At 41.8% G+C, this 26,662-nt stretch overlaps 1 long non-coding RNA gene across 3 annotated transcripts; it reads right to left on the bottom strand.

The window, feature by feature from the left end:
• Window positions 1-287: 287 nt before the first annotated feature.
• LOC129533042 (uncharacterized) lies at window positions 288-26,104 on the bottom strand. Of its 3 annotated transcripts, XR_008679056.2 has the most exons (4): window positions 25,940-26,098; window positions 25,631-25,715; window positions 7,189-7,834; window positions 288-1,476 (listed from the first exon to the last, which is right to left on the bottom strand). It is a non-coding gene; the product is annotated as an uncharacterized lncRNA (long non-coding RNA). The 3 variants fall into 3 exon arrangements; XR_008679055.2 differs by lacking the exons at window positions 288-1,476; window positions 7,189-7,834 and adding an exon at window positions 12,440-12,594 and having other exon boundaries at window positions 25,940-26,104; XR_010133434.1 differs by lacking the exons at window positions 288-1,476; window positions 7,189-7,834 and adding an exon at window positions 22,994-23,091.
• Window positions 26,105-26,662: the final 558 nt, after the last annotated feature.

Below are 26,662 nucleotides of genomic sequence, written 5' to 3'. Positions count from 1 at the left end.
TGCAACCTTGAATTCCTGGGCTCAAGTGATCCTCTGGCCTCAGCCTTCTGAGTAGGTAGGACTACAGGCACACATCACCATACCCAGCTAATTTTTAAATTGTTTTTGTAGAGACAGGGTCTCACTATGTTGTCCACAGTGGTCTTGAACACATGGGCTCACCCCTGCCTCCCAAAGTGCTGGGATTACAGGCATGAGCCACTGCACCTGGCCTGTTTAGTGTTGCTATAAAGGAATACTTGAGGCTGAGTATTTTATAAAGAAAAGAGGTTTATTTAGCACACAGCTTTGCTGGCTGGAACGTTCAAAATTGGGCATCTGGTGAGGGCCTCAGGCTGCTTTCACTCATGGCAGAAGGCAAAGAGAAGCTGGTATGTGCAGAGACACAGTGAGAGAGGAATGAAAGAGACAGAGAGAGGAAGTGCCAGGCTTTTTTTTTTTTTTTTTTTTTGAGATGGAATCTCTCTCTGTCACCCAGGCTGGAGTGCACTGGCGCAATCTCAGCTCACTGCAACCTCCACCTCCCAGGTTCAAGTGATTCTCCTGCCTCAGCCTCCCAAGTAGCTGGGAGTACAGGCATGTACCACCACACCTGGCTAATTTTTGTATTTTTAGTAGAGACAGGGTTTCACCATATTGGCCAGGCTGGTCTTGAACTCCTGACCTCAGGTGATCCGCCCACCTCAGCCTCCCAAAGTGCTGGGATTACAGGCATGAGCCACCGCGCCCTGCAAGGCTCTTTTTAACAACCAGCTTTCATGGGAACTAAGAGAGTAAGAACTCACCACCCCCACAGTGAGGAGGTTAATCCATTCATAAAGCTTCCACCTCCATGACTCAGATATTTTCCATTAGGCCCCATCTCCAACACTGGGGATCAAATTTCAACATGAGGTTTTGGGGGAAAAAATATCTGAACTATGGCACCCAGCTTCCACTAGCTTGTAGATACAAATAAGTCACATTAAGTGGAATAACCCAATAGTCACAGGCTCACAGCACCTGCATAATGCAGGACTTCAGTCTCCTTTTAAAATGTCAGTTTCTAGAGGTGTTTTTAGGCATCTTCAGTGGGTGTCTCACATATGCTCACAAACACACACTGATTCAGCAACCACCCACCAGGCACCACATTTGCTTACTGGAGCTATAGTTCTTCCACCAGCGCTGTGTTTCCCCAAAGGATCTGGTTCTGCTCCGTTGGCATGGTAATTTCTTCTGGGTTTTGCAGTGTTCAAGGAGGCCTCTGGATCATTTGATGAGCACTGCAGGCACCAAGTTCCCTATAGATGCTGCAGAGCCTGGGCATCAGCTTCTGCCTCTGCTCCACCAGGCAGGGCAGTTCTTACTGGTCTCAACCACTCCTCTGCCTGTTAGTGCCTCTCTCTTTAGGCAATGCCTTCACCACTATCTCTCACCAAGCACCACCACAAAGGCACTGAAGGAAGGATGCTTCTCTTCCTCTTGGATTCAATTCTGCAGGAGGAATTCAAATCAGTGGCATCAGCGTTTTACAACTTTCAGTGAAACAGTACTTTCAATTTTTACTTACAGACCACTCTTTCTCTAGGTCCCAGACACCCACTCAGGGGACTTGTATATGCTAAGAAACTGAATGATAGCCACCAGCCTGCCTACAGAGCACTATTATCCTCCTACGAAGGCTCTCTTACAAACTCAAGTTTATTGTTTCTGACTCAGCTTTTCTTCATTGTGATTTCTCCCAAGAGGGAAATTTTTCCTTATAAAAGTGGTTCCTGTTGGGCCAGACATCCCTGTTCATGTCGGGAATTCACCTAACTTCAAATTGAGATTCCCTTCTGTGCTTGGATACTATTTGGTACATTGTCCTTTCCCAGTTTCATCTGGTAGAGTGGAAGATCTTCAAGTAATGCACAAACACATATGCTGTCTCCGCCATTGAAAGAGAACCAAGACATCCCTATAGACATTAGCAAGTGACAACATAATGATTAAAAATGCTGTTGAGATGAGAAAAACAAAATCCACTTCATTTTGTCAGAGCCAACTGCTTAGTCTAATATGTATAATTATAGACTTGCAGTTTTCAGCAACTTTACAGAAATTTTTTCAAAAATAATAAATCATTGAAATCCAGAATCTTAGAATAATTTAGAAAGCTGTCAGTAGCTCATAGAACTCAATAACAAAAGGCTGGGCGTGATGGCTCACGCCTGTAATCCCAGCACTTTGGGAGGCCGAGGCAGGCAGACTCACCTGAGTTCAGGAATTCAAGACCAGCCTGGCCAACATGGTGAAACCCCATCTCTACAAAAATACAAAAATTAGCCGTGCATGATGGCGTGTGCCTGTAATCCCAGCTACTCGGGAGGCTGACACGGGAGAATCTCTTGAACCCAGGAGATGGTGGTTGCAGTGAGCCAAGATTGCATCACTGCACTCCAGCCTAGGGGGCTGAGCGAGAGTATGTCTCAGAAAAAAAAAAATAATAATAATAATAATAGTGCCTGTCTCGCAGGATTGTGGTGAGGATTGGGTGAGATTTCACACATATATCCTAAAAATGTTGCCTACATATATCTAAAAACGCATGTTATCATTTTAACAAGTATATATTATTACATTGTATAAATGTTTCATAATTTATTTGTGTTTAAGTTTCAAGTATCAGAGGAAAATCTTATTTCTTTTATTATTTCTAAATTCTTGAAAGTTATCTCACCATAATCTTTCTGGAACAACTAACCAGCTGACACATAGCAAAGTATATGTGATCATTATTATTACACCTTTAATTTATGTATGAGTACTTTTCATTTTAAGTTAAAAAAAAAACCTTAAAAGATTTTGAACTAATATGTTTTAATAAGCTAAAAACTAAACTTTTTTTTTTTTCGAGACGGAGTCTCCCTCAGCCATCCAGGCTGGAGTGCAGTGGCACCATGTCGGCTCACTGCAACCTCCACCACCCGGGTTCAAGTGATTCTCCTGCTTCCTGAGCAGCTGGAATTACAGGTGGACACCACCATGCCCAGCTAATTTTTGTATTTTGTATTTTTTTTTTTTGACATGGAGTTTCACTCTTGTCACCCAGGCTGGAGTGCAGTGGCACCATGTCAGCTCACTGCAACATTTGCCTCCCGGGTTCAAGTGATTCTCCCACCTCAGCCTCCCGAGTAGCTGGAATTACAGGTGCCCACCACCACGCCCAGCAAATGTTTGTATTTTTAGTAGAGACGGGGTTTCACCATATTGGGCAGGCTGGTCTTGAGCTCCTGACCTTGTGATCTGCCCACCTCAGGCTCCTAAAGTACTGGGATTACAGGTGTGAGCCAGGACTTTTTTTTTTTTTCCGAATGATTTATTCCATTTCATAAATGGACAGTGTAAACAGACAGTTATGATGCCTCATATCACATCCCTGGGGCCCACCCCTTATTTCTACAACAGATATGGTACACAGATACCAGCAAGTTAAGACTCGAACTCATAGAGTCCACCTCCAGCTCACCTTCTGTGTATGTTTCTGCTTCTGCCTCAGCATCTTACCTGTAGATGCAAGCGCTCACTCTGGCAGCAAGCACAGAGTGGCTATCAACCTGTAGAGCTTCCCAGATTCGTGCTGTTGTCAATTGCTACTTATTACTACAGTTATGTTGCTGTATTTATTGCGGTAAAGTTCAGAGGAAAATAAGGTCTTATACAAACATGTTATATGTTTCTTGGAAATAGAAGATTGTATTTTTTTCTTTTTTTGTGGCTTAGTCCATTTGTGCTGCTGTAACAAAATACCTGAGACTGTGTAATTTATAAATAATAGAAATATATTTCGTACAGTTCTGGAGGCTGAAAAGTCCAAGACCAAGGTGCCAGTAGGTTCAGTGTTTGGTGAGGGCCCTCGTCTCTGCTTCCAATATGGTGCCTTGATCACTGTGTCTTCACATGGAGGAAGGGAGGGAAGAGCAAAAGGACCCAGGCTGTTTCCCTCCAGCCTTTTTATAAGGCACTGATCCATTCATGAGGGGACAGCCCTTATGACTTAATCACTTCCCAAAAGACCCCTTCTCTTAATACCACCACAGTGTGGATTAGGTTTCAACATGGATTTTGGAGAGGACACATTCAAACCATAGCATTGGCAAAGAATATTTTATAATATCCTGGCTACTTCATCCATTTATGCACCCTGCCTTTCCCTGTAGGTATTTAAGTTTCTGGGCCATCTTCAGAAACTTTACTTAAGTTAAACCACATAGTAAATTATACAAATATTACCTTGGTAAAGATTTTCAAAAGAGTGGAGGCCAGACGCAGTGGCTCACGCTTGTAATCCCAGCACTTTGGGAGGCCAAGGCGGGTGAATCACAAGGTCAGGAGATCAAGGCTATCCTGGCTAACACTGTGAAACTCCGTCTCTACTAAAAATACAAAAAAATTAGCCGGACATGATGGCGGGCGCCTGTAGTCCTAGCTTCTCAGAAGGCTGAGGCAGGAGAATGGTGTGAACCCGGGAGGTGGAACTTGCGGTAAGCCGAGATCGCGCCACTGCACTCCAGCCTGGGCGACAGAGCGGGATGACGTCTCAAAAAAAAAAAAAAAAAAGAAAGAAGAGAAAAGAATGCAAATGTCAGGGCTGGCTTCAGATGAATGCCTGTAGTATTTCATTGTTAAGTATGACATTGGCTATTGGTTTCATGTAAGTAATTATTATTATGGTAAGGGAGCTGCCTGCAATTCTAGTTTGAATCTGAGGTTGGCACTTAATTTGTATTAAATATATTTTCAGCATTATCTACATGCATTCATGAACTGTTTCCTTTAACTGTTTAATGTGATTGACTTTGTACATAACATATACATACATGACAGGCTTTCAAAGAGTGGATTATTTTTCTTTTTTTCGTTTTTTTTTTGAGACAGAGTCTTGCTCTGTCACGCAGGCTGGAGTGCAGTGGTGAGATCTCGGCTCTCTACAACTTCTACCTCCCTGGTTCAAGCAATTCCCCTGCCTCAGCCTCCTGGGTAGCTGGGATTACAGGTGCATGCCACCATGCCCAGCTAATTTTTTCGTATTTTTAGTAGAGACGAGGTTTCACCATGTTGGCCAGACTGGTCTCAAACTCCTGACCTCAAGCAATATGCCCACCTCGGCCTCCCAAAGTGCTGGGATTACAGGCATGAGCCACCGCACCCGACCAGATTTTTTTTTTTTTTTTTTTTACTGTTTGTATTTTATTCCTTCTTAGATTGAATACAGCTCTTTGATTCTGTGGGTTAATGTCTTTCATTAGTTTTGGAAAATTCTCAACCATTGTTTTTTGTTTTATTTTTTATTTTGGAGATGGAGTCTTGCTCTGTCGCCCAGGCTGGAGTGCAGTGGCCTGATCTTGGCTCACTGCAACCTCTGCCTCCCGGGTTCAAGAAATTATTTCTTTATTGTTTTTTTCTCACTCTCCTCTTCTTATTTTTTTCTCAATCTCCTCTTCTTGTGATTTTTTTTTCACTCTCCTCTTCTTCTATGACTCTGTATTAGTCCATTCTCACACTGATATAAAGAACTACCTGAGACAGGGCAATTTATGAAGAAAAGAGGTATAATTGACTCAAAGTTTTGCAGACTGTAGCGGAAGCATGGTTGGAGAGGCCTCAGGAAACATACAATCATGGAAGAAGGGCAAAGGGTAAGCAAGCACCTTCTTCACATGGTAGAGCAGGAGAGAGAGAGTAAAGGGGGAAGTGATGTGCACTTTTAAACAACCAGATCTCGTGAGAGCTGCATCATGAGAACAGCAAGGAGGAAGTCTGCCCCCACGATTCAGTTACCTCTCACTAGGCTCCTCCTTCATCACATGGGAATTACAATTCTTTTTTTTTTTTTTTTTTGGATTACAAACAACAGACATTTATTCCTCATAGTCCTGGAGGCTGGGAAGTCTAAGAGCAAGGCACCAGCATATCCTGTGTCTGGTGAGGGCCCACTTCCTGGTTCATAAATGGCACCTTCTCGCTGTGTCCTCGCATGTGGAAGGGGCAAGGGATTTCTGTGGGGCCTCTTTTTTTTTTTTTTTTTTATTTTATTTTTTATTGATCATTCTTGGGTGTTTCTCGCAGAGGGAGATTTGGCAGGGTCATAGGACAATAGTGGAAGGAAGGTCAGCAGATAAACAAGTGAACAAAGGTCTCTGGTTTTCCTAGGCAGAGTGTTTGTGTCCCTGGGTACTTGAGATTAGGGAGTGGTGATGACTCTTAACGAGCATGCTGCCTTCAAGCATCTGTTTAACAAAGCACATCTTGCACCGCCCTTAATCCATTTAACCCTGAGTGGACACAGCACATGTTTCAGAGAGCACAGGGTTGGGGGTAAGGTCATAGATCAACAGGATCCCAAGGCAGAAGAATTTTTCTTAGTACAGAACAAAATGAAAAGTCTCCCATGTCTACCTCCCTCTACACAGACACAGCAACCATCCCATTTCTCAATCTTTTCCCCACCTTTCCCGCCTTTCTATTTCCACAAAACCGCCATTGTCCTCATGGCCCGTTCTCAATGAGCTGTTGGGTACACCTCCCAGGCGGGGTGGTGGCTGGGCAGAGGGGCTCCTCACTTCCCAGCAGGGGCGGCCGGGCAGAGGTGCCCCTCACCTCCCGGACAGGGTGGCTGGCTGAGCGGGGGGCTGACCCCCCCACCTCCCTCCTGGACGGGGTGGCTGGCCGGGCAGAGGGGCTCCTCACTTCCCAGTAGGGGTGGCCGGGCAGAGGCGCCCCTTACCTCCCGGATGGGGCGGCTCGCCGGGCGGGTGGCTGACCCCCCCACCTCCCTCCTGGACAGGGCGGCTGGCTGGGCAGAGGGGCTCCTCACTTCCCAGTAGGGGCGGCCGGGCAGAGGCGCCCCTCACCTCCTGGATGGGGCGGCTGGCCGGGCGGTGGGCTGACCCCCCCACCTCCCTCCCGGACGGGGCGGCTGGCTGGGCGGGGGGCTGACCCCCCCACCTCCCTCCCGGAAGAGGCGGCTGGCTGGGCAGAGGGGCTCCTCACTTCCCAGTAGGGGCAGCCGGGCAGAGGCGCCCCTCACCTCCCGGACGGGGTGGCTGGCCAGGCAGGGGGCTGACCCCCCACCTCCCTCCCGGACGGGGCAGCTGGCCTGGCGGGGGCTGACCCCAACCTCCCTCCCAGACGGGGTGGCTGCTGGGTGGAGACGCTCCTCACCTCCCAGACGGGGCGGCGGGGCAGAGGTGCTCCTCACATCCCAGACGGGGCGGCCGGGCAGAGGCGCTCCCCACATCTCAGACAATGGGCGGCCGGGCAGAGACACTCCTCACTTCCTAGATGGGATGGCCGCCGGGAGGAGGTGCTCCTCACTTCCTAGGTGGGATGGCAGCCGGGCAGAGACGCTCCTCACTTTCCAGACTGGGCAGCCAGGCAAAGGGGCTCCTCACATCCCAGACGATGGGCGGCCAGGCAGAGACGCTCCTCACTTCCCAGACGGGGTGGCGTCCGGGCAGAGGCTGTAATCTCGGCACTTTGGGGGGCCAAGGCAGGCGGCTGGGAGGTGGAGGTTGTAGTGAGCCGAGATCACGCCACTGCACTCCAGCCTGGGCACCATTGAGCACCGAGTGAACGAGACTCCGTCTGCAATCCCGGCACCTCGGGAGGCCGAGGCTGGCCGATCACTCGCGGTTAGGAGCTGGAGACCAGCCCGGCCAACACAGCGAAACCCCGTCTCCACCAAAAAAATACGAAAGCCAGTCAGGCGTGGCAGCGCGCGCCTGCAATCGCAGGCACTCGGCAGGCTGAGTCAGGAGAATCAGGCAGGGAGGTTGCAGTGAGCCGAGATGGCAGCAGCACAGTCCAGCTTCAGTTCGGCATGAGGGAGACCGTGGAAAGAGAGGGAGAGGGTTCGGCATGAGAGGGAGACCGTGGAAAGGGGAGAGGGAGAGGGAGAGGGAGAGGGAGAGGGAGAGGGAGAGCCAGATTATTTTTTATTATTGAAATAAATCTCACTTTGAGACATGACTGGTATATTTTTCTAATATTTTATTTGGAATTATTTTCCATTTTAATTTCTGTTCTTAATCAGTTTTGATGACAGAGTCATCTTAGCCTCCTAATATTGAGAAGTTTTCCATTGTTTCTATTTGCTCCAAAATATCTAAATAGAATATATGGTATCTGTTCCCTGAAATATGATGTAAAATAGTTTATCAGTTAAACCATTTGTGTAGTTTGTTTTGGGGAGAGTTTATTATTTGACCATCTTCTCAACAACTTCTGTTGTTACTAGTCTATTTGGTCATGACTCTTCTTGGCTAATTTGTTCAAAATTTTGCCATAAAGTTGCATATTACATGTTCATGTAATATAATTTTTTTCGGATTTTTGAGTGCATCTCTTTTCTCATTTATAACCTGGTATATCTGTTGTATTTTTTTCTCCTCTCACTCTCTCTCTTTTGTTATAATTCAATGCCATTTGGCTGGGAGTGCCTGAGATACATACCCCTTGTCAATAAGGCCTCCCCATTGGCTATGATTCTCCCTTTCTTTCACAGTGCATGGATCATCACTGCCTAAGTTTGTTTCTCTGATTCTTTGCATTCAGTGCTTCAATAGCTGACACGTCCCCTACTCGCCAACACATTCATACTCTGTATATGTTAATGCTGTTACAGTCTAATCCATCTTTTACAGTCCAATCAAATTAGTTTAGAGTCTTGCTATTTGAGGTGACTTCACCCATTACTGGTTTTTGCTTTTGACATGAAAACAACATTAATTTTCTGATTTTAAAAACAACACAAACTGGTAGTAAAACATTTAAATATTACACTACAGCATAAAGAATGTAAAATTTACCAGAGATGTACTATTCAGTTAAAGTCACTGTTAATGCTTTGGAAAACATCCTTTTAGATCTCCCTTAATTAAAAAAAAAAAAAATGGCCGGGTGCGAAGGCTCACGCCTGTAATCCCAGCACTTTGGGAGGCCGAGGCAGGCGGATCACCTGAGGTCGAGAATTTGAGACCAGCCTGACCAACATAGAGAAACCCTGTCTCTACTGAAAATACAAAATTAGCTGGGCGTGGTGGCACATGCCTGTAGTCCCAGCTACTCAGGGGGCTGAGGAAGGAGAACTCGGGAGGCAGAGGTTGCAGTGAACCGAGATTGTGCCATTGCACTCCAGCCTGGGCAACAAGAGCAAAACTCCCTCTCAAAAAAAAAAAATACTGTAAGTATATGCCTTTTTGTTACTTACCTTATGTACTCAAAAATATATCACAGACATTTGCCCATGTCAATAACTGCAAATGTATGTTATCATTTTAACAAGTACATATTACTAGATTGTATAAATGTTTCATAATTTATTTGTGCTTAAGTTTCAAGTATCAGAGGAAAACCTTATTTCTTTTATTATTTCTAAATTCTTGAAAGTTATCTCACTGTAATCTTTCTAGAACTAACCAATTTCTTTCTTTTCTTTTTTTTGTTTTTTGAGACGAAGTCTCGCTCCATCGCCCACTGGGCTCACTGTAACCTCTGCCTCCCGGGTTCAAGCACTTCTATTGCCTCAGCCTCCTGAGTAGCTGGGATTACAGGCGTGCACTACCAGGCCCCCGGCTAATTTTTGTATTTTTAGTAGAGATGGGGTTTTACAACGTTGGTCAGGCTGGTCTCGAACTCCTGACCTCATGATCTGCCCACCTCAGCCTCCCAAAGTACTGGGATTACAGGCGTGAGCCACCACGCCTGGCCCCAATTTCCAAGTTTATCATGTCCCAGGCCCTTGGCTAAGATACTTCACATGCATTAGCTTATTTCATTCTTCTTACAAAATAAAAGCAAAACCTCAGTGAAAAGTGAAATCACAGACCATATTCCAGGTGACTGGGCACCATAAGTTTACCACATGAGAGTGATTTTTTTCTCTACTTGTTTTCAAAGCCCTCTTGAAGCTACTTGTTGACCCTCTGGGGCTGAATTTTCACTTTCACTTCAATTAGCATTTATTGAGCCCTTTACCAACACTGATTTGAGCCCAGTTTCTTCACCTATAAAATAAGATTATTGGATTAGATGTTTCTAGGACTTTTTCCAGCTCTGAAGTGTTTGATTCTAAGTAGAAGACATTGTGGCAGGTGGGTTTGTGTGTTTTCAGGGAAAGGGGAAAGACACAATGATTGTAAAATGTCCCTTACTATTAAAGAGTTTATGATATATCAGCAAAGACAAGTATATAGACAACTCATTAGAAAGTGTAAAGCTTAAATCTTTTTTTCCCATCTTACTCCTTTTATTATACAGCGAAACATCCTTAGTGTGAAATTAATGGTTAGATATATAAATGTGAGGGATAACATGAGAAAATCTAGGAGAAAAAAAATCCTCATTTAAATCTGAGATTGTGGGATTATCAGCTCCAATTAGCCTTAATCAGCAACTTACCTATTTTTCTTTATTTTTTTGTGACAGAGTTTCACTCTGTCACCCAGGCTATAGTGCAGAGGCATGATCTCAGCTCACTACAACCTCCGCCTCCCAGGTTCAGGCTATTCTCCTGCCTCAGACTCCCCAGTAGCTGGGATTACAGGCACCTGCTACCATGCCTGGCTAATGTTTGTATTTTTAGTAGAGACGGGGTTTCGCCACATTGGCCAGGCTCGAACTCCTGGTCTCAAACTTGCAACCTCAGGTGATCCACCTGCCTCGGCCTCCCAAAGTGCTGGGATTACAGACATGAGCCACTGCGCTCGGCCTCTATTTTTTTTTTAAATGCACAAATAAGACAACCTTGATAATTTAACTTTTAAATTGGCAATTGAAGCTCTAGGGTGTCCTTAACTTTTTTAAAAGATCATTTTAAACCAAAGCACTAATTCAACACACAGCAGAAATGGTACAAATTTCAGATTTGGCTTTTGCTGAATAGAGCCTAAGAATGAAGAAATATTTCCCTTTTCCAGATTACTTAAGTAATTTAAAATATAAATAATTGCATTAAGTCTCACTGAGCAGAGAATGTGAAAGTTCCTGGTATAAAAAAATAAAACCCTTAGGGTTTGAAGTTTGATAGTCATTTCATTTTGTGGTAGAAAAGAGACGAGATTTTGTTTGCTTTCCATAATTACTTCACTGTCTCCCTCCATTTCAAAATTGAGATTCCCAAATGAACTGAATACCACTGTCCCTGGTTGATCTGTCTGAACAACAGAATCAGTCTGCAATTTATTCTGTTGGATTTTTTTTTTTTTTTTTTTTTTTGAGACAGAATCTCACTCTGTCATCAGGCTGGAGTGCAGTGGCACAATCTCAGCTCACTGCAACCTCTGCCTCCAGGGTTCAAGCGATTCTTCTGCCTCAGCCTCCCAAGTAGCTGGGACTACAGGGGCGCACCACCACACCCAGCTAATTTTTGTATTTTTAGTAGAGATGGGGTTTCACCATGTTGACCAGGATGGTCTCGATCTCTTGACCTCGTGATCCGCCAGCCTCAGCCTCCCAAAGTGCTGGGATTACAGGCGTGAGCCACCACACCTGGCCTTATTCTGTTGATATTGTCTTTCTGCTCCTACATTCTCCTCCTCTTCCTCCTCCTCCTCTGTTGGTACTGTCTTTCTGCTTCTGTAGACATCCTATTTTTCTCCTCCTCTTCCTTCACTCCACCTCCTCCACCTCCTTCTTCTTCTGGGTCAAGAGTAGGCAAAAAATTTTCCTCTCTAGGCCATCAACTTCATCTTCATCTGTGCTGTATTCCTTCATTGTTTCATCACTAACAAAGAGGATGGCTCTCCTTGGGACTTTCTTCTTTCCTTGTATCACTCCCAGTTCTACATTTTCAAAGCCTCTTTTGTCACTCATCCAATCTCATGTTTCCCCATGAGATAAAATTTGGTTTATGGTTGTCCTGACATCAACGGTTCCTTTTGGACCATCTAAAGTTTAAATCTTTTAAGTGGCGTTTTATGGGAACACATCAGAGGACAAATTGACTAAACAAGTCAGAGATGGCTTCATGGAGAATGTGAAAATTAAGCTGAGCTCAAAGGCCAAATAAACAGCAAGCGGGCAAATATTCAGGTATGTAGAGATTTAATCTGTGATTTGAGATGAAGAGTAGGCTGAGTGTGGTGGCTCACGCCTGTAATCCCAGCATTTTGGGAGGCCGAGGTGGGCGGATCACAAGGTCAGGAGATCGAGACCATCCTGGGTAACACAGTGAAACCCCATCTCTACTAAAAAAAAAAAAAAGAAAAAAAAATTAGCCGGGTGTGGTGGCACGCACCTGTAGCCCCAGGTGCTCAGGAGGCTGAGAGAGGAGAATCCCTTGAACCCAGGAGACAGACATTGCAGTGAGCCGAGATTTTGCCACTGTACTCCAGCCTGGGAGACAGAGTGAGACTCTGTCTCAAATAAATAAATAAATAAATAAATAAATAAATAAATAAAATAAGATGGAGAGTAAATCGAATGGAGGATGTGCCTGACACTGTCCATTTAGCCTTTGGCTTCCCTCCCCACTGTGCTCCATTCTTCTCCATAATGCTTTGTGCCCTGGGAAGCTTACCTGCATCGGTGGACTTGTTTATCCTCTGGATTCGAGATGGCTTTAGCTAGCTTGGAGATAAGAGGGTGGGGAGAGAGTGAAGTATTCGAGATCTTTATTCCTTTGGCCCCTTCCCTACCATGTTTCCATGGCTCACTCACTCTCTCTACTGAAGTCCGCAACTTTTGTCTAGAGTCCTGCTCTGTACACTTCTCTCTCTGGGTTCTGGCAGAGTTCCTTCCCCTCAGCCTTCATACCTAGATATTCAGTTGCAACAGTCCCCAACTCACCCTAAAGCCAGCCTGGGAATACTATACCATGTCCTGTTGGCTCCCTAAACTTTGCCCATGTCTGCAAATAATTACCTTACTAAAAATCTCCTATAATTACGCAGGTTAATATGCCATCCATTTCTTGCTGTTACCTTAATACTGTTGCTGTGATTACGGGAATCATTTAATATGCCTCTACATTTTCATAATTGTGAAATCACAATGTATCTTATCACTGATGGGTAGGTTCCACTGTGCCTCTTGGTCCCTGACCCAAAAGCTTTTGTTAAATCAATGACATATAATCATAATATATAGTCATATAATCAATGGCATGTTAGAATTGAGGAACTATGGTATATAGTGAAAGATACTCTAGTGAAGGGCTGAAAAGGCCCATCTCATGTTCTTGTGGAAAAAAAGACCATTTGAATTTTACTCCATAGGCAACCGAGAGCAATTGCTTGGCTTCTAGAACAGAGTGCCATAATTAGGCTTGTGATATAAAAAAAATAATAAACTTTTAACAGTATGAAGGGTGGACTGAATATAGAGGTCTGAATACAGGAAGGCCAATTAGGCTGCTGTTGCAATAATTCAGATGAAAAGCAGTGAAGGTCCAAGTAGGGCAATTAGAGTAGAAATAAAGAGGATGAGATAGATATAACAGCCTGATGAGCTGCTACGGTTGCAAGAAAAAGTGGTTAAATCATGATAGCTCAAGTATTGGGTTTATGACCTACAGCAAATCTGAAAGGATAGGTACAGACCCACAAAGCTTCCTTCTCCTAGGTGCTAGGAACAATAGCACCATCTATGTGGAAACTAGGGAAGAGTTCTCAACCTTATACTAATAACTTTTTTTTTTTTTTTTGAGATAGGATCTCTCTATATCATCCAGGCTGGTCTCAAACCGCTGGGTTCAAGTAATCCTTCCAACATACCAAGAACTATGAAGGCCATAAGACAGTAACAATTAAAACTGGATGATAGACTGGGCATGGTGACTCATGCCTTCAAAACCCAGCACTTTGGGAGGCTGAAGCAGAAGGATCACTTGAGCCCAGAAGTTCAAGACCAGCTTGGGCAACATAGTGAGACTCCGTCTCTATTCTTAAAAAATGGAATAAAAATAACATAAAAAAATGAAACTGGATGATGGGTAAATGAGATTTATTGTTATTCCTCCAGCTTTTGTGTAATGTTTGGAGTTTTTTATATTAAAAATTAAAAAAAATTTTTTAAACTTTGAGAAACATCTCTTAAATACAGAAGAATTTGGACTAAATTGAAGAAAAAATAGAGAGACAAAAACATTAGAGGTTAGGAACACAGTCTCTGAGCAAGACTGAGTTCATTTCTAAATCAGAAACCAAGACCCACAAAATACTCAAGCTTCCCATAGCTTCAGCCCTCTTCCTCTCTCTCTTAAGCCATAGAAGGGGATAATCCTAATTCTAAAACTTACAAAGCCTTGACTATGTACCAGGAACCATTTCATACATCTTACAAGCATTAACTCATTCAATCCTAACTAGTCTCCTGTTACAGATAAGGAAACTCAGCCACAGAAAAGTTCAGAAGTCCAAGGGCAGCTGGGCGCAGTGGCTCACACCTGTAATCCCAGCACTTTGGGAGGCTGAGGCAAGTGGATCATGAGGTCAGGAGATCGAGACCATCCTGGCCAACATGATGAAACCCCGTCTCTACTAAAAATACAAAAATTAGCTGGGTGTGGTGGTGCGTGCCTGTAATCCCAACTACTTGGAAAGCTGAGGCATATGAATCACTTGAACCCAAAAGGCGGAGGTTGAGGTTGCAGTGAGCTGAGATCACGCCACTGCACTCCAGCCTGGCGACAGAGCAAGACTCTGTCTCAAAAAAAAAAAAAAAAAAAAGAAAAAGAGAAAAAAAAGAAGTCCAAGGGCACACAGATGGTAAGCAACAGACACAATCAGACATTCTGGTTCCAGAAGGTGAGTTTGTACATACTACGTATCACAGAGTATAGTGTAGGTGTTATTACAAAGAGAATATACCCATTTCTAATATTATGGTACAGTTTACAGTTCCCAGGTAAAAAGAGAGTGGACAGTCAAGCAGAATTCACCAACAGTTTTTGGGTGAAAAGCAGATTTGGACAGAACTGCTCATAAATGAACCATGGAAAAAGTCTACTATAATAAACAAGTACACAAACTAAAAGAAAGAAAACATCATGGTACTATTGGATAATAGTTCAGAAAAAATACAGGTTTTTACATAAAAGTTTTTATACAACACATTATATAAGGGTTTTTATATAACACATTAAACCAAAAAAATTGCTAAATAATCCAAAGATTTAAACTTAAGATCTAAAAACATGAAACTGCATAAAAAATAATTAAATACACACACACACTCTCAGTGTGCAGATGGGTGGATTAAAAAATATATATAAATAGGGCCAGGTGCAGTAGCTCACGTGTAAGTGCCTGTAATCCTAGAACTTTGGGAGGTTCACAAGGCAGGAGGATCACTTGAGCCAGGAGTTCCAGACCAGCCTGGGCAAGACAAGGAGACTCTGTCTCTACAAAAAATTGTTAAAAATTAGCCAAGCATAGTGGCGCACATCTGTAGTCCTAGCAACCCAGAGGGGTGAGGTGGACGGATCACTTGAGCCCAGGAGGCCAAGACTGCAGTGAGCCATGTTCATGCCACTGCACTCCAGCATGGGTGACAGAATGAGACTTTGTCTCAAAAAAAAGTAAAACATGAATACTTTTATATTATAAATATTTATATATACTATAAATATATATTCTTATATACATATATTACATATAAAATATTTTTAAAATATTTATTGATAATTATTCAGGATTGATAATATTTATTTGGCATTGAGCATAGCAATGGGAACATGGTGAGCATATTCAGGGAGGTAATGAAAGACAAGAGTTGTTAAAGAAAAAATGAAAATATTACATAAGTGTCTGTAAACAATTATTCTTCATTACAAGAATCAATAACAAGGGTAGCATCAGTGCAAGGCTGGACAGGCAGTTGCTAGGCAGATGTACTCACAGAAATATTTTTTGTGTACGGTTGTGATGGCGTTTGTGCAAGGTTGTGGTTTTTCACAGTCTTTTGTGATAGTTCTTATCAGGTATACAAGCATGACAACCCTCCCTTTGTGGCCTTCCCTGGCTCCATATTTCAGGGTTTGACACAAGTGACTCCTTTTTGATCCTGACAACTTTCATACGTCCCCCTCTTGATCAAAAGATTTTTCTACAAGCATTGCTGATCAGTTATCCCATAGTTAGGGCTTGGTTTTTTGGGGGTTTTTTTTTTCCTACTTTTAAAAGAAGTAGGCCAGGCATGGTGGCTCACCCCTGTAATCCCAGCACTTTGAAAGGCCAAGGCGGGCAGATCACTTGAGCTCAGGAGTTCGAGACTAGCCTGGCCAACATGGTGAAATCCTGTCTCTACTAAAAATACAAAAATTAGCCAGGCATGGTGGTGCATGCCTGTAGCCCCAGCTACTCAGGTGGCTGAGGCAAAAGAATCACTTGAACCCGGGAGGCAGAGGTTGCTGTGAGCCAAGATTGCACCATTGCACTCCGGCCTGAGCAACAGAGTGAGACTCTGTCTTAAAAAAAAAAAAAAAAAAAAAAGTCTAAACAGTGTCTTGATATGTTGCCCAGGCTGGAGTGCAGAGTCTGTTCATAGGCTCAGTCACTGTGCACTATAGCACTGAACTCCTGGGCTGAAGTGACCCTCTTGCTTCAGCCTCCTGAGTAACTGGGTCTGGAGGCAAATGCCATCACACCCAGCTATGGAGTTAGGTTTTGATTGTCCCTCAATGCCAAGACTTATGTGTCCCAGGTTGTTGTCTAGTCCTACATTGGAGGGAGTGACTCATGACTAAGAGTCAGTGGCAAAACCTTTTTAGCAATGGAGGTTTGGAGGAAGTGACTCTCAGGCTAAATCTGCCAGGAGTCCATTGTTAAGTTTTTGTGTGTTCCATAGGTGTTGTCTATCATCTCAAAGTGCTGGACCAGCATTATTCTGCAAAGAGTTGTATATCTGCAGAAATGTGACAGGCAACAGGGACAAAGTTTAAAAAGGAAAACACTAAGTAAAATTAATAGTAATATGATAATCCCAGTTTGCATTATGGTTTTAAGCCATGAACCTATGCTTAAAGGCAACCAATTGAATAAATCAAATGGCCATGGGAAATTGGATGAGACCTGGTGTTTTTTTTGTTGTTGTTGTTTGTTTTTTGAGATGGAGTCTCATTCTGTTGCCCAGGCTGGAGTGCTGTGGCACGATCTCGGCTCACTGCAACCTCCGTCTCCTGGGATCAAGTGACTTTCCTGACTCAGCCTCCTGAGTAGCTGGGATTACAGGTGCATGCCACCACGCCCGGGTAATTTTTATATTTTTAGTAGACATGGGGTTTCACCATGTTGGCTAGGCTGGTCTCGAACTCCTGAGCTCAAGTGATCTGCCCGCCTCGGCCTCCCTAAGTGCTGAGATTACAGGCGTGAGCCACCGCACCCGGCCATTTGAGACCTGCTGTGACCATGGCTTCTTTTCTTATTTTGTGTATTTGGGTCTCAACTTCCCCAGAATAATTTATCCTGGTACAGCATGTAGTGTTTGTGTTGATACAGATATCTCTGTTTAGCTAGTAGGTAGCAATCCTGTTATTTAGCATTCCATGACTTGGTTGAATTAAAGCAGAGAGAGCTAGCTCAAAAAAAAAAAAAAAAAAAAGAAAAGAAAAGAAAAGAAAAAAGGACCCTTAGTATAATATGAACAAAAAGTTGTATTAGGGATGTTGCCAAAGTTACCCACTAACTAAAGGATTTCTTAGATCAGGTTCTGTCAAGTTACATGCAATAGCTACTAATTGTGAAATTTCCATTACACCTGTCAAAGACAAAAGGTAGGCATAAGCAAAGAAAAAATAGGGATAAGAGTCTCATTATGATGGAGAATCTTATTCCATTGTCTTGGGAAAACCCATCTACAGTATGAAACTGTCAAATTCACATCCTGGTTTTGGTGTGAATGTTTCTGGTCCTGGCACTGGGTGGTCCAGTGAACTTTTGGGGAAGCCCTTACATTAGGCATGAGATTTGTCCCTTAAAAGTTATTCAGTTTCATCTTATAAGGCCTGAAAAACAGAGCAGTTCCTTTTTTTTTTTTTTTTTTTTTTTTGAGATGGAGTCTTACTCTGTCACCAGGCTGGAGTGCAGTGGCTTGACCTCGGCTCACTACAATCTCCGCCTCCTGGGTTCAAACAATTCTCCTGCCTCAGCCTCCCAAGTAGCTAGGACTACAGGCACGCGCCACCATGCCCAGCTAATTTTTGTATTTTTAGTAGAGACAGGGTTTCACCATGTTGGCCAGGAAGGTCTCGATCTCTTGACCTCGTGATCCGCCCGCCTCGGCCTCCCAAAATGCTGGGAGTCACCGCACCCAGCTAAAACAGAGCATTCTTAAACTTAGTTGAATAGTTGTAGCCAGATATTCGTAGGAATGAGGTGAATTCAGGATCTATCTAGTCTATAAGCAGATATCGAAAACCCAAAACATTGCACAGGGCTACAATTTTGTTTTTCAAATTAAGCAGAGGTCAACCATGATGATACAGGGCTACAATCTAGTCACAGGTGTATTACAGCTTTTTTTAAAAACAACAAAAAACAACAACAACAAAAACACATAACTTTCTTTCCAGTCATCCCAATTTCTACTAAAAACAATCAGAAAAAGACAAAATTATTTGTAAAATAATTTAGTGTCATCAATGTTGGTATGATCATTTACAGAAGTGCAGCAAGAATAGTTATTTTTCACATAGAAATTTCATCTTTTTTCTTTTTCCTTTTTGTTTGTTTGTTTGTTTTGAGTCAAGGTCTTGCTCTATTACCCAGGCTGGAGTGCAGTGGCATGATCTCAGCTCACTGCAGCCTCGACCTCCCAGGCTTAAGCAATCCTACCAGCTCAGTGTCTCAAGTAGCTGGACCTACAGGCATGTGCCACCATGCCCGGCTAATTTTTGCATTTTTGTAGAGATAGGTTTCACCATGTTGTCCAGGCTGGCCCCAGACTCCTGGTCTCCAGTGATCCGCCCACCTCAGCCTCCCAAAGTGCTAGGATTATAGGCACGAGCCACTGCGCCTGGTGGAAATCTCATATTTAAAAACCACTTGAGGCTGGGAAGCCAAACCAAAAGAGACTTCAGATTTTGCCTGAAGTACCTATAAATGATTTTTTTTTTTTTTTTTTTTTTTTTTTGAGACGCAGTCTCACTCTGTCACCCAGGCTGGAGTGCAGTGGTGCCATCTCGGCTCACTATAACCTCTGCCTCCTGGGTTCAAGCGATTCTCCTGCCTCAGCCTCCCAAGTAGCTGGGATTACAGGCGCGGGCCACCACACCCGGATAATTTTTGTATTTTTAGTAGAGATGGGGTTTCACCATGTTGGCAAGGCTGGTTTCAAACTCCTGACCTCGTGATCCACCTGCTTTGGCTTCTCAAGGTGCTGGGATTACAAGCATGAGCCACCGTGCCCGGCCTAAATTATTTAAATATAACATCCCAGTCAAAATCTTGCTAGTAAAGCCAACATTTTCAACTGTATCCTGTTATAAAGAGAGAAGATCTTATTGAACTTATGCAAACTATTTTATTTAATTTATCTATCATTTATTTGTTTATTTATTTATTTTTTGAGACAGAGTTTCACTCTTGTCGCCCAGGCTGGAGTGCAATGGTGCAATCTCAGCTCACTGCAACCTCTGCCTCCCGGTTCAAGCGATTCTCCTGCCTCAGCCTCCCGAGTAGCTGGGATTACAGAGGCTCACCACCACGCCTAGCTAATTTTTGTATTTTTTTTTAGTAGAGATGGGGTTTCACCATGTTGGCCAGGCTGGTCTGGAACTCCTGACCTCAGGTGATGCACTCGCCTTGGCCTCCCAAAGTGCTGGGATTATAGGAGTGAGCCACCATGCCTGGCCAAAACTATTGATTTAAAAAAATTTAAACTAAAATACAAATAGTTTCGGAATTTTGGAGGAATCAAGTAGGAAGAAAAAGTAGATTCTTCCAATTTTATTACAAAAGTATGCATTATCAAGTTTCCATAAACTATAGCTAGTTATGAGAAAAAGTTTCCTTAAATCTGGAAAACAAAACATTTAAGTAAAGAGCCAACAATGTTTCAAATAAAAGTTATAAAAACATTATCCTTTTCAGTTATACAATCTTATGTAATTAACTTTTGTTTTACTTGGTCTTGATTAACAGTTTCATGAACTCATCAGTTTCTTCATTAGAATTCTGTAAATTTTTACTAGAGCCATTGATTTTAAAGTTATCAGAAACCTGTATTCAAGAGCATTTGCTAGAGTCTTTCCATGAATCTGATTGCAGATGCTCTTATTTTTTATTTATTTTATTTTATTTTAAATAGAGACAGGGTCTTGCCGTGTTGCTCAGGCTGATCTTGAACCTATAGTCGCAAGTGATCCTCCTGTCTCAGCCTCCCAAAGTGCTGGCATTACAGGCATGAGCCACCATACCCAAGCTGAATGCAGATGCTTTTAGTGAAAAATCAAAATTGTGGATGACAGAGACTTTGAATAACCATGGGGAGAAATCTGATGAAAGTTTAGCAATTGACAAGGAAATTCAGTTATATTCAGATATATGAAAATTTCATATATCATTTTAATATAACAACCACAATCATGACTGACAGCAACACATCAGGATCATCAGACTTTCAGAAATTTTACATAATCTTTAGAACAGTCACAGTGTTAATATATAGAATATCAATATTATATTCGTATAACTTTAACAAAGATTTAACATCATTTATTTGACAATGCTTCCCAAACAATTTAATACATCTAATAAGCCTAATTATTAACATTTCTACCAGATGAGAAGTACATTATTGGAGGCTCTCCAGAGGTCCAAGTGGAAAATCTCAAAGTTAATTGTAGGTCAAGAAAACTTAATTTAGAGCTTTGATACGAGGAAGCCTGCCAAAGATGTCAAAAGGTTTAAAACATCTGATCAAAATGGGATCACATGTCATTGTGAAATAATAGTCATTCACTTAACCAGAATGGTAATTAAAATATTTCAAAAGCAAATACAGAATATTATATAGATGCAAAATAGAAACAAAAACAAAAGAAAACAAAACAAATAAAGAAGCTTTAACTCTTTTAAAGCTCAGTTTTCCTACATAATAAAAAACCTAATAAAAACAATATGATACGCAGGAATTATCTTGATAAAACACCAAATCTTTGTTTCCTAGGCCAATTACCAAAGCAAAAAGAAAAACCTCCTGCATTGTGATTGCTTTTCTTTATGGGAAGCACATTCAGATAACCTGGAAGTCAGATTTGATATAAAGGTACTTGAATTCAATCAGACACTGGAAGAGTATATGTCCAAGGTTATGAGTGTACACTGTGTCATAGAAGTAAACAAGAAAACCAGTCCCTTGAGCAGGGAGAATATATGGCTCTTAGAAAAAGCAGAAGCATGTGAAATTGCCTGGTTACATGGAACAATCCAGACACATCAAGAAAAGCCAAGAGTACAGAATCTAGTTATATTGGAGGAAAGCATTGCTCTCCTAGGCCTTCAAGACAAACATATTCGGTGTCAGGTCACAACAGCAGAGTTAGGACTGGAGAAAAAAGTTACAAGAGCTGACAAAAAAGCTGACGGCAAGAGTCATCACCCCAGCCAAACAAAAAGAGTACCTTCTCAAGGAGAAAAAGAGGAGAAGCAGAAGGTAATCATGCCTGACCTGAAAATCACATGCAGTGAGATGCAGCAAACTTTGAACTTCTGAGATATGAATCTGAAAAGCTTCCAAAGAAAAACTCTATTTTGAGAAAATAAATTACTATTCTCAATGAAGAAGATAGCATTTTTAACCTGGAATTATGGAAATTAAATGGAGACTATAAAACAGAAAAAAGCTTAGTTCAGAAGATGGTTAAAAACTTAAACAGATTTCAGAATCGATTTTAGAAATCAAAACCTCTTACAAATTTTATGAAGAGCAGATCAACACTCCAAAAAAAGTGCTTCTAACATAGGGAACTAAAATTTTAGTTTTGTATCCATAACATATTTATATATATGTATACATATGTAGCTATTTTTATTTAATTATACATATAATTAAATCTAAATCTTTAGAAATATTTATAAATAATTCTCTTCTAATTTTAGCCAACTTCATCGCTTCTCAGCCTTTTGGCTAAAACCAAGTGTAATTTTAGCCAACTTGATCACACAAAATTTCTTTCATAAGAGTCATCTTTCACAAACCTTTTACAACTAGCTCAGACCGTCTGTGACCTGCCCAGACTTTTGGTTTTGTCCTATTTATAGTTGCTCTTTCTTTAACAACCAGTCATTTTACTTTAGGACAAAATTTACTTTTTTTCTTTTGATTTTGACCCCTTGAGATTCTCTCTCATACCAAAAAAAAACCTCTTCTCTTTTTAACCTCCCTTTCCAAAAATACGTCTTCATACCTATAACTTTCTATGCAAGCCTCTCTTCTTCCTACTGGTTCCTTTCTGTCTTGCTGCTATCTTCTTTCTAAATTTACTTTTAAAATAACCTTAAATAACCTCTGAATTTAGACAAAACTATTCTTTTCTTTAAAAAAATTCTCATCTTCAAAGTTTTTCTCATCAAAAACACAACTTAATTTCTTATATATCTTGCATGCAGAATCACATACATTAATTAGAATTTTTAACTCTCAGTAACCCTAATTTCTAGTGAAAGCCCAGGAAGCAAGCAAACTCTGAACTAACTGATATACATCAACCTCCTATGAATATGTATTTCATAATCTCTAGAAACATGTGCTTTCTCATAGAACAATTTTCCAATGTGAAACAGAACGTATTTATTAATAAGCCCAAATATCTTTTCTCTTTCTTTAAAACTTAAGAAGCCAAAAGTAGGCCAGGTGTGGTGTCTCCTGCCTGTAATCCTAGCACTTGGGGAGGCTGAGGTGAGAGGACCGCTTGAGCCCAGGAGTTCAAGACAAGCCTGGGCAACATACAGAGACCCCATCTCTTAAAAAAAAAAAAAATCAAAGGCTGGGCATGGTGGCACATGCCTGTAATTCCAGCTACTCGGGAGGCTGAGGCAGGAGAATCTCGGGAGGCTGAGGCAGGAGAATCTCGGGAGGCTGAGGCAGGAGAATCTCGGGAGGCTGAGGCAGGAGAATCGCTTGAACCTGGGAGGCGAAGAATGCAGTTAGTTGAGATTGCGTCATTACACTCCAGCCCAGGTAACAAGAGCACAACTCTGGCTCAAAAAAAAAAAAAAAAAAAATCAAAAAACTAGCTGGGCATGGTGGTTCACACCTGTAGACCTAGCTACTGGGGAGGCTAAGCTGGGAGGATCTGCTGAAGCCTGGGCAGTAGAGGTTGCAGTGAGCTGTGATCATGCATTCCAGCCTGGGTGAGAGTGAGTCCCTGTCTCAAAAAAAAAAAAAAAAAGGCCGGGCATGGTGCTCATGCCTGTAATCTCAGTACTTTGGGAGGCCAAGGCGGGCAGATCACCTGACGTCAGGAGTTTGAGACCAGCCTGGCCAACATGGTGAAACCCTGTCTACTAAAAATACAAAAATTAGCTGGGTGTGGTGGCAGGCGCCTGTAATCCCAGCTTCTTGGGAGGCTGAGGCAGAATTGCTTGAACCTGTGAGGGGGAGGTTGCAGTGAGCCAAGATTGTGCCATTGCACTCCAGCCTGGGGGACAAGAGTGAAACTTTGTCTCAAAAAAGAAAAAAAAAAGCCAAAAGTAAATTAATTTGCATCTATGTTCAGTAATTAATGTTTTCATATTTTATCTTATTTGGCTATGACCCAGACATTTAATGAATAACTATTACTTATTTAACATAACTTTAAGATCTCAAATTATATGAAAAGTTCATTTATAAATACTTATTCCCTTTTCATTTACCTAATTTGTTTTTTAATCATTATACCTAGATTACTTATGAAAACAGATATTACACAGAGCTAATCATTATTTCAAGTTACCTTTCTGTTAGCCATTTTTACAGCATGTGAATGTTAGATGTTCACCTTAAGAACTTTAAAGTACATGGATATTTTATTGATTACTTAGAAATTACAGCTGTTTTCACTAAAGTAACAATATTAAACTAGTCTTATTCATCAAAAAGTTGCACAAAAATAGGCTGGGCAGGATGGTTCATGCCTGTAATCCTGACACTTTGGGAGGCTAAGGTGGGAGGATCACTTGAGCCCAGGAGGTTGAGAGTAGCCTGGGCAACATAGTGAAACCCTATCTCTATAAAAAAATTAAAAAGAAAAAAAAAGTCCCATCTATTTGGGAGGCTGAGGTGAGAGGATTGCTTGAGTCTGAGAGGTTGAGGCTGCAGTGAGTCATGATCGTGTCACTGCACTCCAGACTGGGAAACAGAGCAAGATCCTGTCTTAAAAAAAAAAAAAGTAGGCCGGGTGTGGTGGCTCATGCCTGTAATCCCAGCACTTTGGGATGCTGAGGTGGGAGGATTACCTGAGGTTGGGAGTTCGAGACCAGTCCGACCAACATGGTGAAACCCTGTCTCTAGTAAAAATACAAAATTAGCCAGGCATGGTGGCGCTTGCCTATAATCCCAGTTACTCAGGAAGCTGAGGCAGGAGAATCACTTGAACCTGGGAGACAAAGGTTGCAGTGAGCAGAGATCGTGCCATTGCACTCCAGCCTGGGCAAGAGCAAAACTCCGTCTCAAAAAAAAAAAAAAGTGACATAAACTGTATTAGTCAGGGTTCCCTAGAGGGACAGAGTAATAGGATACATACATACATACGTACGTAACATACATACATATATATATATGTTTATAGATATATAGGGGAGTTTATTAAGTATTAACTTACATGATCACAAGGTCCAACAATAGGCTGTCTGCAAACTTGAGGAGCAAGGAAACCCAGTCCAGGTCTCAAAACTGAAGAACCTGGAGTCCAATGTTCAAGGACAAGAAGCATCCAGCATGGGAGAAAGACGTAAGCTGGGAAGCTAGTCCAGTCTCTCCTTTTCATGTTTTTCTGCCTGCTTTATATTAGCTGCAGCTGATTAGATGGTGCCCACCAGATTAAGGGTGGATCTGCCTTCCCTAGCCCACTGACTCAAATGTTAATCTATTTTGGCAACACCCTCACAGACACACCCAGGATCAATACTTTGTATCCTTCAATCCAATCAAATTGACACTCAGTATTAACCATCAAAGATCATTTTGCTTTTAAGGCTGGAATTATAGTTTTATGACCTGTGTGTCAAATCCTGACACTTTAAAACAGCTAGAACAAATATAAAATTGTCTGAACAATAAGTGCAGGCAAAAATGTATGCTGACAATTCTAAAAACATTTCTATTTTACTGATAAATTTAAAACCAGCTTATTTATCAAAGATTCACTTAAGTCACATAAACGAAAAGGCATTTGGGTTAATTACTACATATTTCAACAGTTTTAGATATAATTTTACATGAGTACCCATTTATCTCTAAGCCAATCTAAATAGGCTTCCTTAAGGAATTTCTGGTCAATTATGCCAGATTTTACCATGTATACACAACATATAACATGCATAAACACATATGTTAACAAAGATCTTATAGCTTTCACTTTTACATGTATTCATGAGACTGTAAAATATAGTAACATAAATTCACTGGTTGGATCTGAGTTACATCCCTATAGCAGTTGGTAAAAAGAAAAAAACTCTCTTACCTTTTTTTTTTAAAGCCTCAAATTTAGTGGTTAGTTTCTCAGGTGATTTTACATTTCAGCTAGGACTCACTGAATTGTATAATGGCTGCGAAAGCATGCAAAAAGAAAAAAAAAAGAACTCACCAGAAAATACATGAGGTAAATTTTATAGATATCAGAAGAGTATACTCTCCAGAAAGATAAAATATCTTTGTACCAGAAAGGATTTGTCAGAAAAAATGTATTTTCTAGTCTCAAGAGGGATACAAGGTCCTTTATTAAGGCAGCCATTATCCAAAACAAATCCCAAAGAAAGTCAAAAGAACTCACCAAAATGAGGGAGTTCAAGAACCTGAGAGGAGATTCACCATGACAGAAAAGGTGAGCTGTAGGACTGGAGAGCTCAAAGGGGCTCAATGTGGGAACTTCATGTGATTCCAGAGGTCACCGATCCATCAAGGTGAGCTCACTTTGGTCCCACTTCTTGACACCAGATTATGTCAACCTAAATAACAGGCAGAGAGAGACTCTATAAAAGAAAATGATAGTTTTGGGGATTGAGCCTTGCAATGGGAATACAGGGAGCATGTTCTGGGAGGTAAAAGGGTTTTTCAATGAAAAATGAGGGGGATTACATAACTATTTTGAAACAATTATCTTTGACTACAGAGACCAATAACAAGGATGGTGTCAGTCCAAGGTTGGACAGGCAGTTGCTCAGCACATGTGCTCACAGAAGTATTTTTATTTTTCACAGAAGTATTTTTTGTATGAGGTTGAAGTAGCCTCTGTGTAAGGTCATGTTTTTTGCTATCTTTTGTGATAGTTCTTGTTATTAGGCATACATGCGTGACAACCCTCCTTTCAAGGCCTTCCATTTGCCAGGGTTTTACACAAATGATTCCATTTTCATTCTGACAAGTTTTATTATATAAACTGAAATTACATTGCATATAATATTTCATGAAATTACCAAAGCACAAAAAGTTTGATAACTGGCTGGGCGCAGGGGCTCAAGCCTGTAATCTCAGCACTTTGGGAGGCCGAGGCAGG

Source organism: Gorilla gorilla, chromosome 3 (genome assembly GCF_029281585.2).
Source record: "Gorilla gorilla gorilla isolate KB3781 chromosome 3, NHGRI_mGorGor1-v2.1_pri, whole genome shotgun sequence".
Taxonomy (NCBI): domain Eukaryota; kingdom Metazoa; phylum Chordata; class Mammalia; order Primates; family Hominidae; genus Gorilla; species Gorilla gorilla.
This window is presented reverse-complemented; position numbering and strand designations above follow the sequence as displayed.